Here is a 12,547-nt window from a genome sequence, read left to right as displayed (position 1 = left end):
GTAAATGTATTAATATTTTTTTTTTCCTTGTCTGCCAAAAAGTTTCCAGAATTACCAGTAACTTTAAATTTCATCAGCTTTGAATACATGGAAATGTTGAGGCTTGTCCCTGCAAGTTGGTTATCTTGAGAGATTGCAGTCAGAAGATTTATTGACAATTTTCCTGCTACTAAAAGTTACGTAAGGATTGACCAGCTGTGATTTTCTGTTCCCTGGGGGCAATGAAGATGGGATACAGGAAAGAAATTAGTGGCTGAAGCATTGATGATATTTATATCTCTTTACTTTATGCTAAAAGGTCTATGATAGTCAAAAATGTTGAACTTATCATATGAGTATGATAAAGCCACTGAAGGGTAAGTTACAATAACATATTGATGATGGAATAGATTTCCCCTACAAGCTCAGCTTTACTATTTTTGTACCAGAAAATGAAATTATATTGATCTGATTTAGCTCATTCATTGGCAAAATGTGTTCATTTTTCAGGCCATTGAAAGGTTTTTTTTTGTGGTTGAGAGCTGATGGATATGAATTATTTGTGTGGGGAAGAACTCCAGGGTTTCAGAAAAATCACAGAGGACTTTACATGAGGCTCCTGTTAGGAAGCAGTCCAATGTTTTGTTTTCCCATCTTGGTTCCCTCAGGCTCTGGCAAGACAGGTTTGCTCAAAGGCACCCTTTCTCCTCCTGTCTCTTTCATTATCCAGGGAGGAGGAGTCTTTTGCAGCTTTGTAGCTTTAGGGCTCATCTTTCCCTATCACAAAAATAGAAGTTTAGGGTTGGTTTTTTTTTTTATGAGGGACAGTTTTAGAACACACAAGGCCACTCCTGATAGCTGGTATGTGAAATGAGAAATGTGCCAGGATCCAGAGTACAAATTATAGCTTCCTCTCTTTTGGCTTGTTTTTAATTCAAGGCTGGCTTTTTTGGTCCCCTTCTGTCTCAGGTGTGCCAGGGAAGGATACTTTTCTATGTAAATTCATTTGATGAGATTGCAGAAACCTGATATATATTGATGATTGATTATAAGGCTGGATTTCCAAGTAAACTTGATTACAGCTTTATAGGTGATGAGTTTTAAGATACTTGAAAATTTGAAATTTATATTTATAACTAATATGAATAATAAATTGCAACAACACAGCTATATGGTGTATTTGAGGGTAGTATATATGTGTATGTGAGTGAAAAATACACACTGTGCTAGAGAAAATATATTATGTTCATTAAAATAAAGTGTTCTGCTGAGGCTTTTTAGTGTGGGTGTTTTCCATTTTCTTTCAGGAAGATAATGATGCACATTGCAGGTGAAGAAGACTTGTCAGGATGATACAAACCTATGTGAAGTGATCCTAAGTCAAAAGGAAAGTTTTGCCAACAAGAAAAAACACTGAGGAGCAAGACTGCAGCTTTTTTGTTTTGAAAGAAGCTTGTTTAGAACTCTTTTTCTGTTAAACTTCCTACCACTATTGAAATGTGAGGATTTCCACCCCAGATCCAACAGTCCAGCCTGTATTGACAGTAGTTAACAAAAGATATGTGAAGGTGCCCATTATCCAATGCAGATCAAATATAGAAAAAAATTATTTGTAACTTCTATAATTTAAAAATTTTCTCTAGTTTTAGTCTCTTAGTCTAAGACATAGCTTTTCCAGAAATGTTCTTGTTTGTAATACAGATTGATTCTCTAGCTAGTGTTAAATTTCCTTTTTCCCCCCTTTTTTAAATAAAAATAAGAGCTCTATATGTCTTTATAAACAGATTAGAATGAAAAGTTAATGATTTTTCATTTTAACTAAGAGGCTAAGTCCCTACAATAAAAGAAGAATATTGCCAAATACATTGGCAGCCATGCAGGACTGAATTTAGCTGTGCTGTACAATATCCAGGGCTACATAGCTCAGTATTTACACTTCTCACACATGCACAAAACACACCAAACTCACCTGTCACAGAGGTATTTATCCAATTTATACAAAACAAAATTCACACAGGATTTACCTTCACCAGAATTTGGACATTCTGTAAGTGCCACAGGACCATTAAGAGCAGCAGGTGTCTGGGTCTTCTCCTTGTCTCAGTGGGAGAAGGAAAGGAAGCTCCAGCAAAATGCTGGGATAAAGTATCTTCCTGGGACACCGGTTACATGTCTGGTCATACAGCTACAGAATTAGTAACATCATTCTAGGCTGTGCCTTTGCACTTTCTTTGGAGATATCACATTCCAGTATGGATACTACTGGCTCATTTTTCAATAGCCCATATAAAGGACTGAGGCATACTTTTTTCCTCTTACAGTGCCCTGTGTCAGTCTGGAGGATGAGAAGCTGTCAGTGTTTCTTCTCTAATTCTCTTTTTCTCTGCTGCACCTGAGGATGCAGTTTATGCCAGCTTGCTGCTGGTGGTGAAAAGGTAGTATTGTCCTCTCTTTCCCTTTTGTCTTTCCTCTGTTCTCCCAGTACTGCCTCCTCATAGGGCCACTCCTGGTGCTAGATCCTTCTGCCCTTGACTTATTTCATTAATCCAGGGGATCCCAACCACACTGTCACGTTCCTTGATGCTTCTTGGCCATATTAGGGCACTCATGCTGGTTGACAGAGGGGTCTGACAAAACCCAGTGCTGAAGCAAAGCAAGTAGCAGAGAGCCAGACAGGAAACATGCCTGTGAAGTCAACAACCTAAAGTTTCTGTTCTTTTAAGTTGCATTGTGGCACTGTGTGTTTTGAAAAGTAGGTGAGCAGCTCCATGGTTTGAAGGGAGTGAAATGAGGGAGGGAGCAAACCACCGTGCTGGCAGTGGGCTTCTCTGTGCTGAACCTCTGCGAGCACTAGGTGGCCTGCTTTTAAAGGAAATGGGTAATCCCGTCCGTTTCTGTGTGAAAGAGAAGATGAAAAGTACAATTTGCACAAGTTGTGCATCTATTTATATACATTATGCTAGTCATGCTAAAACTTCATCACCTCTGTAAAACACTAATCCTGTGTCAGAAGGAAGAGACACCATCAGTGCTGCCCTCAAAGACACCGAGGCCAAAGGAGAATGGAAGGCAAGAGATGCAGCTGATCTGCAAAGTGTGCAATTCTGACACAGAAACTGCATTTTAGCTGCAGTATTTAATATCTTCTGGGAAAGTCCTCCTAACAGTTGTAATTTGTCTCTCTCAAAGAATGACTTCTATTCTGGGGCAGTAAAAAGAGTCAATGCAAAAGGAAAACTTGGATTTACTATACAGGACTTGAACCACCAAATAAAGAAAAAATCAATTAATATTGAAAGCAAACAAAACTTTGGTGAAATAGTGATTTAACAAATTTCAACAGCATCATTACACATGCTCATCTTATGCTTACTGATACCTTGAACATTAGAGTCCCTCAGTGCCCAAAACTAAGGTGCATCAGAATTTTAACATGGCATGCACCCTAAAAGTCTCATTTTTCTCTGTTTAATTTGGGAGGAGGAAAACTGATGGCAGCTACAAGTGAGCCTGGAAGATAGAATGAGAACAATAATGGATGGGTAAAATGTCATGTAACATCTTTTCAGCACTGTGATTTCCCAGGCAAACCCCCTCTACCAATCCATGGTCAGATTCCCACAAATCACAAAGTGAGTAGGTCTACAGAGGATAGGAATCCTCCCTAAATTAAGAAAAAGTATTCTTTCTTTCCACTCCCCCAGGGGTTAGTCTGGATATCAGAAGCATTTAAACTGGGTATTTGCTAAACAGATGTAAAAGAACCACAAGGGTTTATGTTTCAAGTTTTTCTCCATTTAAGCCAGTAAGGGAAGAAGTCTATAATAAAAGCCCAGATTTCCCAGCCAGCTAAGAAAACTGAGGACATTGAATCTTGTTTTCAAAATATATGTTTTGAGAGGGGATTTCTATTGAAAATTAAGCCATTATGTATTTTTGATCCTGGTAGTAAATGATACAATAATTTAACTTCTATTGAAAAACTAGCACTTCAGTCAAACCTTAATTGAGCTTAATCAGCCATTAACAATGGTTCTTATTGACTGAGAAATAAATGGTGATTGATTGGTCTGACATAATTAATTGTTATTGTAGTTTTCAACAATTTAAGTTCCTTTGCCCAGGCTACTCTTTCCACAATGTTTGAAAGATTTAATTAATACTCCTGTCAATAATTTAAATAGGCTTAGGATTCTGGGAATTACAGAGTAGTCATTTTCATGGCCAACTGGTCAGAGCAATATATTGAAATTTTAATTCTGAGAACATTTGATTTGTAAAGCAGTATATACCTTCCTAAGACAACTCTGTGAAGGTTTTACACTGCAACTGTAAAATTTATGCTGTTCATTCCTTGATGTTTTGGTGGAGCAGAGCTGGCACAGATATTGTCTCCTCCATCTCTCCCTGTGTAGCTGCCTCGTTCCTTTATAAATTCTCTAAGGAACATATTTGATTTTTATTCATATATAAACACATTCAATTATTTTCTTTTGATGAAGTAAGATAATAAATGAAAGATGTGAAAACACTTTACAAGGCAGTCAATGCTGTTTGATGCTCTCCCTCTTTGATCCAGAACATTGCTCCTGTCCCTACATTTCCTTGGGTTTACGGTCTATGGAGTACCTGAAAGAAGATGCCCAAAACACAGTGGTGTGGAAGGTGAAGGCCCAAAAGAGAGGAAGTGAGAGATGGAATGCCAGAGCAGAATTATCTAAGGCTCATCTTTGTAGAAAGTCAGTGCTCAAAAAAGGAAACTCATTTTACAACTTCCTGTTTCATTCAAGTGCTTGGGGTTTAATTTCAGGAAGGGTTTTCCCACACACTCCAGGTAAGGCACTCTCTTCTAAACTGCCACTCCACCTTGGATGAGGAGTTGGCCCCAGAACCCACCTGCTTCTCCCACAGTTTACAAAAGCTGGTGAAGGACAAAGAACAGCATGAAAACTTTACTACCAAGCTTTTAGTGCAAGTACTCTGAAGTGGCCTCTGAACCTACAATTCTTAAAAAAAGCAGCTTCCCTTCACTCCAAAAAAAACCATGTTTTGGGAACAGCTCCATGGCCTCTTCAATGTCTTGAACATTTTTTCCTCTTTATTCACCTGAAAATAGCCCCCTAAGATTTCTGATAGACTGGATTAATGTTTTTAAGCAAGTTATTTGGAAAACAAGCCATCAGGCATAAATCCGAAGAACATACTCTTACACCACTTGCAGGTTCCTGTGTGACTTGATCTTCAGAGTAGTGATGGCTTCAACAGCGGGTTGGAAATGCTGTGCCCAGGATATCTGAGCAAAGTTGTGCTCCCTCAGAGGGAGGGAAAACACACCATAGTTTGAATCATTACATCATTAGCAGATTAAGATTATTATTATTATTATTATTATTACTACTACAAGGGCCATGCTTTAGGGATTCAGAGGTATTACATATCTGATTCTAATTAATGAACTGCTCTACTCAGAAGATAGCCTGACTGCAAGGAGAACACATATCTGCTGTTAAATTAATGTCACTAGGTAGCAGATGGATTCTGATTTTTATTTTTTTTAATGAAATTGAAGAAAGGAAATTGAACTTGGCAAAGTGCAATTGGGAAGTGACAGTAGGTGTCTGAGAAGGGCTGAAGCCTTTGAGGCTTGGGAGATGCAAATAGCAGCAAAAGGGCAGAGGGGAGGAATGAGTTCAGAGGGGCAAGTGCAGGCACAGCTGTGCGCTGCTGTCAGGGAAAGGAAATGGAAACTAAAGCTAGAGCAAAAAATCCCACTGCCTCAGTGAGGCATCTGCCACATCCCAGGATGTCCCATTTCATCACCATGACATCTCTCATCTCTCTCTCTATAAAAAGAAAGATATACTTCCGTGTAGATCCCCTCGGTTCTCATCTGAATGAGGCAGGCACGGGCCAGCTGCTGCTTTCACTCTTCTGTGAGGATTTGGCCAGGACAGAAGCTATTGCACCTGCCTTGTGTTTTGTCATGCTTTCAAGGCAGATTCAATCCATGACATCTTCTTACCATTAGATGGCTGGGGATGATCAAGGCCATGGCTCCACTGACATATTTTATTTTGAAAAAGTATAAGTATGATCAGAACTGCATTTCTGTAATTATGAAACAGTCTGCAATAACTCCAAAGGAAATGGGGCAAACAACTAGTTAAATACACGGCCAATTCAGACTAATGTCATACTCCTATATCTGCCTCCAGAATGGGCAGATTTTAATCTAAGTGCAAACTTTTAGTGGCTTGAATGGCATAATTTAAAAATAATTTTTGTTTCTCACTTTTTACCTTGCTCACTGTTCCAATATTTTAATATCAATATGAAATGTTAATACTGCACCAGTTTCATTTTTCCCTTGCAGTTTATCATGCCATCCCCACTAAACCTCTTTAGATAATTTGCTACTAGATGTTGTTTTAGACAAGACATCCATGCCACCCTTTTTGATAAAATAATTCTGGGCAATAACTCTGTTAAATTTGCTTCAGCGTTTCCAATTTCAATGCTTGCCAGTCTACAATCTTCTTTTTTTTTTCAGATTTTCATCAATTTAGTGATGGGAGTTAAAAGTTAGCACAGTTTCAGACTTCATATCAGCTATTTGGTGCCGCTGACATGAACGGATTGATTATATGCCACAAGTACTAATATGTGGTATGAACAGTTAATTTACTAAAGTTTTCTCAAAATTTTTAACCTCCCTCAGTGCATCTTCTGGGTTAAGGCTTACAATCCAACTACTTTTTTTACATTCTCCAAATTCTTATTCTCAGAAAACTAATTTATGGTCAAGATGAACTGTAGGAAGCCTACCTTAATGTGCAGTCTAACTTCTAGAAGAAATTCTGGAGAGTTCCCAGTGTCCAAGCACCATCACACCCAGTCTCCTCATGTACTGCAGAGTGCCATCCCTAGTGCTGTCCCCTACTTTACCCCTTGAGTTATTTCTCCTACTACAGTCTCTCATTTATACCACAGCTTTGATTATTGAAACCAACCATTTCAGTTTGGTTAAAGAAATTGAATCCTCCCAAAACACACCTAAAATTAAAGTACAGGCTTCAGTCCTTAGAGAACTGTAAGCACCTGGAATTCATGGTGCATTAAACCCCTCAGCACTGACCCTTAAGCTTTCTGGGTTATCCATAAAATTGCCTCTCCAATGTACAATCATTCAGGACAATGGGATCCCAATCACAAGACAACTTCATCGATCACAAGATTACAGCTTTCATGAGCTGACTTAGGTTCCTGCACACTATAATTTTCCTTCTGTATATGCCAGTGATTGTGGTTACTTTCACATCACATCTTGTGCAAAGTACCAGCCTAGCACCTCACTGACATACAACACAGCAGCCAATGCTTGCCTGCAGAACGGCCCCCTGGAATCAACCCCCGTCAGTGTTTATCAGGGTTGGGGCTAGGGAGGCACAGCCCATACTGCTGAGGAAAAAAATGTTTGTTTTACTGCCACTTACTCCTGGAAAAATGGGGGCTACTGAATGCTGTGTTTTAATGGCTGATGTTACCATAGGTTCAAATACAAATCTGTTTTTACACTTAATATGCTGTGTGGCAGCAAGATCCAGCGAAAGATCCTTGCAAATGTAAACACCTACATGCACAGTGACCTGCTTACATCTGGGTTTGCACATAGCCATTTAGAGGATGTATAAAAACCGTATTCAAAGCCCCCAGTTTAAAACAATTTTCAGGCAGTCCCTGGCAGACTGAGTAGAAATGATGCTCAATAGTCATTCATCCAAATTTTATGTAGTTTTAATGCAGTTTTCTTTTAAATTCCAGTCTTAGATTGTGCCAAGAAGTTGCCATTGTATTGATTTTGATGGGGAACTCTGGTTTAGATTTGATGACATTGGTAGTGGCCCACATTTTGAGTGGATAACATCTAAAATTCAATGTCATGATGTTCAAGTATTTCCACTGATTTCTAGACACAAAATAAATTCAAGGACTTATATACATTGAATGCATTCTGTTTATTTGAGAAGGAAGATCTCATACGAGTGCCTGTTATGGAGGGCATCTCTTATCAGGTACAATAAAATCAACCATTGCTTCCAGCAGAATACAAAAATACACATCTCAGTGACTTCCATACAATAATAAATATGTAATCATGCATCCAACAATAAAAAGGCACGGAAAACTGGTCACTTAGTAGTCATAAAAATTACTAACTATATTAACAAAGCCACCCAAATTATCTGTACAAGGAAATGTAACAATATATTCCAAAGGTGAAAACACATAAAACATCTTTAAAATAGTATATGCAATAAATACCTCAATTGTTTTTATATATTAAAAATAAAACTGTGCCATTGTAAACAGTATGTAAACAAACAAAATTCACTGTTCCTTACCATTATTACAAGTAAATAAAGCCAAAAGTTACACCCCTGCTCTGTTAGATATATTTCATTGGCAAGTTTTGTCAGGCAGTTTAAAGTTTTACTCTTTTCTGCAGCAAACAGAGCCTGCTATGTGTGTAATTCTAAGTATTAGAGCAATTGCTAAGCTTCAAAACTGACTACCCAGGATGTAGTAGGTCATCAAAAAGAACTGGAACTAGGAAAAGCAATTCTTGCAGTGTTATGGACAGAAGTAATTTATTTTTACTACATATAATAGTGTGGGTAAAACTCAGCGGTTTATATAACACTGCTCTCCTACAGGACTCGAGGGGGCTGTACAGAGGTGGTGAGCATCCCTATTCCCTTGGGAGGAGAAAGTGAGGCACTCAGAGGTTAACTACACTGCCCCCAGCCTTACACCAGCTCCACTGGCAGGAAACCAAAGGCAGAATCCAGACCTTCAGCTACTTCCTCCTCATTTCCTCTGATATCACATGGCCTTGCAGACAAATAGAGGTGTGTCCTGAGCTCCAGTCCTGATTAGAATTGCAGAAAGGCAACCAACACGCAAAAGGAAAGGTGTCTGCTTGCATCTGGCCCCACTAACGACCACGAAGCCTTGCCACCAAGTGAGGCAGGAGCACCATAGGAACTTTTTCCCCACTAATCTGTGATCAGATCCGCATTAGCAGACTAACGAGCCCAGAGCCCTGTGTATCCTTAGCAAGACTACTGATTGCCTCAAATGTTTATTCTTTTGAGGTCTGTTTCTACAGCCAACAAACTCCTAGAAAGTTCAACCAAGGTGCATACTTCCTGCCTATTAGCAAGGGGAAGGATAGGAATCTGAATATGATCCTTCCTTAAACTAAATTATAGGGAAAGATTCCCAGAAGTGGTGGGCATTTGCACAGATGTCTTCAGAAAGAGCCTCGTGAAGGAAGGTGTCTGGTGTCTGCTTTGTTATTTCTTCAGCTTCTGATAACTTTGACATAACTACCTCATTTTACAAGTCCAACTATCCCTGGGATGACTATCTATGATAAATATAAACTTACCTGTTCCCAACACATATATTTCAAAGTGCATGACAGCTCCTGTTTGAAAATTGTACTTTAGCCTTAGGTGAAGAAATTAGGATGCATCTATTTAGCTGTTTCACAGCCATATGGTTTTTATACAGGAAGAATACACTTTGAGCATACATAATTAGAAGATACCCTGAAAAGGGATTTAGGAAGCGCTGCATTATGATATTTTTCTCCCTTGTGCTATTAAAGAACTGATCCTTCTGCCTTCAGACAAATGATTTCTCTAATGTCAAGCAGTTGTCCGACTTGCCTTACCACTTAACATTTTCATAATTTTAATTGATCCACGGAATATTAAAAATTATTCAACACACTGGCTCTGAAGATACCTCCAAGTCTTGATGAAAAGCTTAAAGCCACATACTTACTATGTAACATTTTTTTCCCCAATAAGGTACTTTTGGATAAGGTACTTCAAGTGTCTCATACCAGATCTGCAGAGACAGGTGAGATCAGTAAGTACAGAAAACAGACAGGACTACTTTTCATTTATCAGTGAATACTTCACATTTACCCGCCACATTGCATTCCCTCTTTGTGGAGAGACGCATGAAAGGTAATATCTTTTTAGATGATTCTGTATTAAATCTTACAAAAGTTATTTTAGAAGGTATTTTCTTAGACATATTCAAGGACCAGATCAATGAAAAATTTTGTACATTCTCTTAGGCATATATTCCCACCTGTGTTGTAGTTTGCAGGTTCCATAGAAAAATCCAAATAGAAACTGCAGATTTCACATTGGGAAAAAATAAATACATTTCACTCATTAAAAAATTATCACAGTAGGAAAATAGCCAGTAAACAATAGATTCAGAGAGGTTTAATCTTGGCCCCAGTGAGATCAGTGGGAGTTTTGCCAAGGATTTCAAAAAAGCCAAAATTTTACCCAGAATCACATACAATTCTTTAGCTGACAATGATCATAAACATCCTGCCACCCCATTGTATAAGTTAAATATTAATAAGCAACTGTAAACATCCTGCAATTCATCTGATATAAAAAATACTATAATAAAAACAATGCAGCATCTCAAGCACTGTATAGTTTTAAGTTTTTTTGGCTCTACACACAAGTTGGCATCATTATATTGAGCAAAACCAGGGTATGTATATACATCTCTATGTACAGGTGTGCTCTCACATACACACTACAAACGAGGTACGTCATATCTACTACACACATCCACGCAAATACTGGCAAGAGAATGACATTCATAGGTATGGCATATAAAAGCCTACCCATGATCAATGTGAAGATTACTTTTATATGAGGAGCAATTTCCCTCCAAGCAAATCATCTGTAGGCTTACATATAAATGCTACAAGAACAAGAACAATCTCCAAGGGGACTAAAATACTGTTTAAAGCACAGCATATTCCTTAAGTCCCTAAAGGTCTATATGATTGCAAAGATGATGGACTTTCTTGTGGAATGAGTGGGAAGAAGGGGAAACAAAGGCCAGAAAGTACTGAGTACACAGCACTTTTTACCTAAACCCATGCAAACCACGTTAGATGTTTTCATTTTCAATTGAATATAGGTTTGGATTGAGTGGAAATCATGTGTTTCAGCTCTTTGCTACGAAGTGCCATTTAGACACAAATATATGAGTTATGCAGAGCAGTGTCATATCTCTGCAACATTTCCATGTGTACTTCATGCATCCACTCATGCATGTAAATGGATGTTACTACAGAACTACCTAGCAGCTGTACTTGACTGGAATATCAGTGTGAGTTGCAAGCCTGGCTAATGACAGAAACCACCCATGCTGGTCTGGGATCCTCTCAGAACCTTTGAAATACCTTTAGATGAAATGTACCTTTCTTAGATGCCAGAACACACATTAAAAATGCATTAATGCAATTCCACAGTGCTCAACATTTGAAGATACCTACTCTAGACAGACAGATGTGACAGCAAAGAGTTTTGTTAGCAGTGACTGATAGGCTTGCCGTCACCATGAATTAAGACAAGGAGCTTCTAATATTATATGACATTAAATTATTTGTGTGTGATGACACCAACAAAGAAGAGCCAGAGGGAAGGTGCAGAGATCAGGCCCCCTTCACCTTTCAGGAGCACCTCATCTGCCACTGTGAATATCACCTTGCCCTTTGATGATCCCATCAACATACAAGCATATTAAATTCCTAAGGTAACTGGCAGCTCTAGGGAGGTCTTTTAGGATTCAGCTCTTTTAGGATTCCAAGGATATGACGTGAAAAGGTGGCTAATGAAACAAATTATCTCAGGACTGGTTCACAAGCTGTGCTCCTTGAGTGGGAAAAATGGTAATTTTTGTCATATATGGACAATCACATTTTTCAAGGTACCCAATTTAAGGAGACATAAAACCAACACAGAAAGTACGCGCACCACAAGTGACAGATGATGCCTGTAGAAAATCCTCTGGAATGTGGCTAAGCACACAGTCCAAATGCCTGTTTCAACGTATAGCCATGGCATCTTTTGAGAGGACAGTGCTACTAGGAACCTTCACACTGAGAATCTGTATGCCTGTGTGCTCCTGTGTGCTCCTTCCTAAACTATCCAACTAGAAAATCTTGTATGCTTGAAATTCTCATTAGAAGCCTCCAGGCCCTACTTTTCAGCACACGTGCTCTCCCCATCACTGAAAAGCAAGACCAAGCAGCTTCGAATGGCTTTGCTCAATCTCCCCATTTACAAAATAATTGACTGGGACTGCAAGGAGAATTAGTCCTAAACAGAGCTTACTTCAACACCAGGAGAAAAACACAGTTATGTTTCTAACTCTTTCCCTGTTAATGGCACTGTCAGGTTATTAATTACATTAAAATCATTTTTATACAATTAAAGCTTTAGTTTTAAAAATCAGGATTTAAAATGCTAATTCTGTTTAAAAAGTCATAGAAGGGATTTGGGGCACTGTGGAGATTTTATTTCTGGTTTCTCACACAGTTTCCATGATGAAAACAAACTGTCCAATTTTACTATTTCTTCCTGTTAATTCATTTCTTCCTGTTTACCTTCCAGTTCACATGCTCTTGTCTAGCTATACCTGGATCAAACACAGCTCCCTAAAATAGTTGTTTCCA

Source organism: Poecile atricapillus, chromosome 1 (genome assembly GCF_030490865.1).
Source record: "Poecile atricapillus isolate bPoeAtr1 chromosome 1, bPoeAtr1.hap1, whole genome shotgun sequence".
Lineage (NCBI taxonomy): Eukaryota > Metazoa > Chordata > Aves > Passeriformes > Paridae > Poecile > Poecile atricapillus.
The sequence above is the reverse complement of the archived record's forward strand: the minus strand, read 5'-3'. Positions refer to the sequence as shown.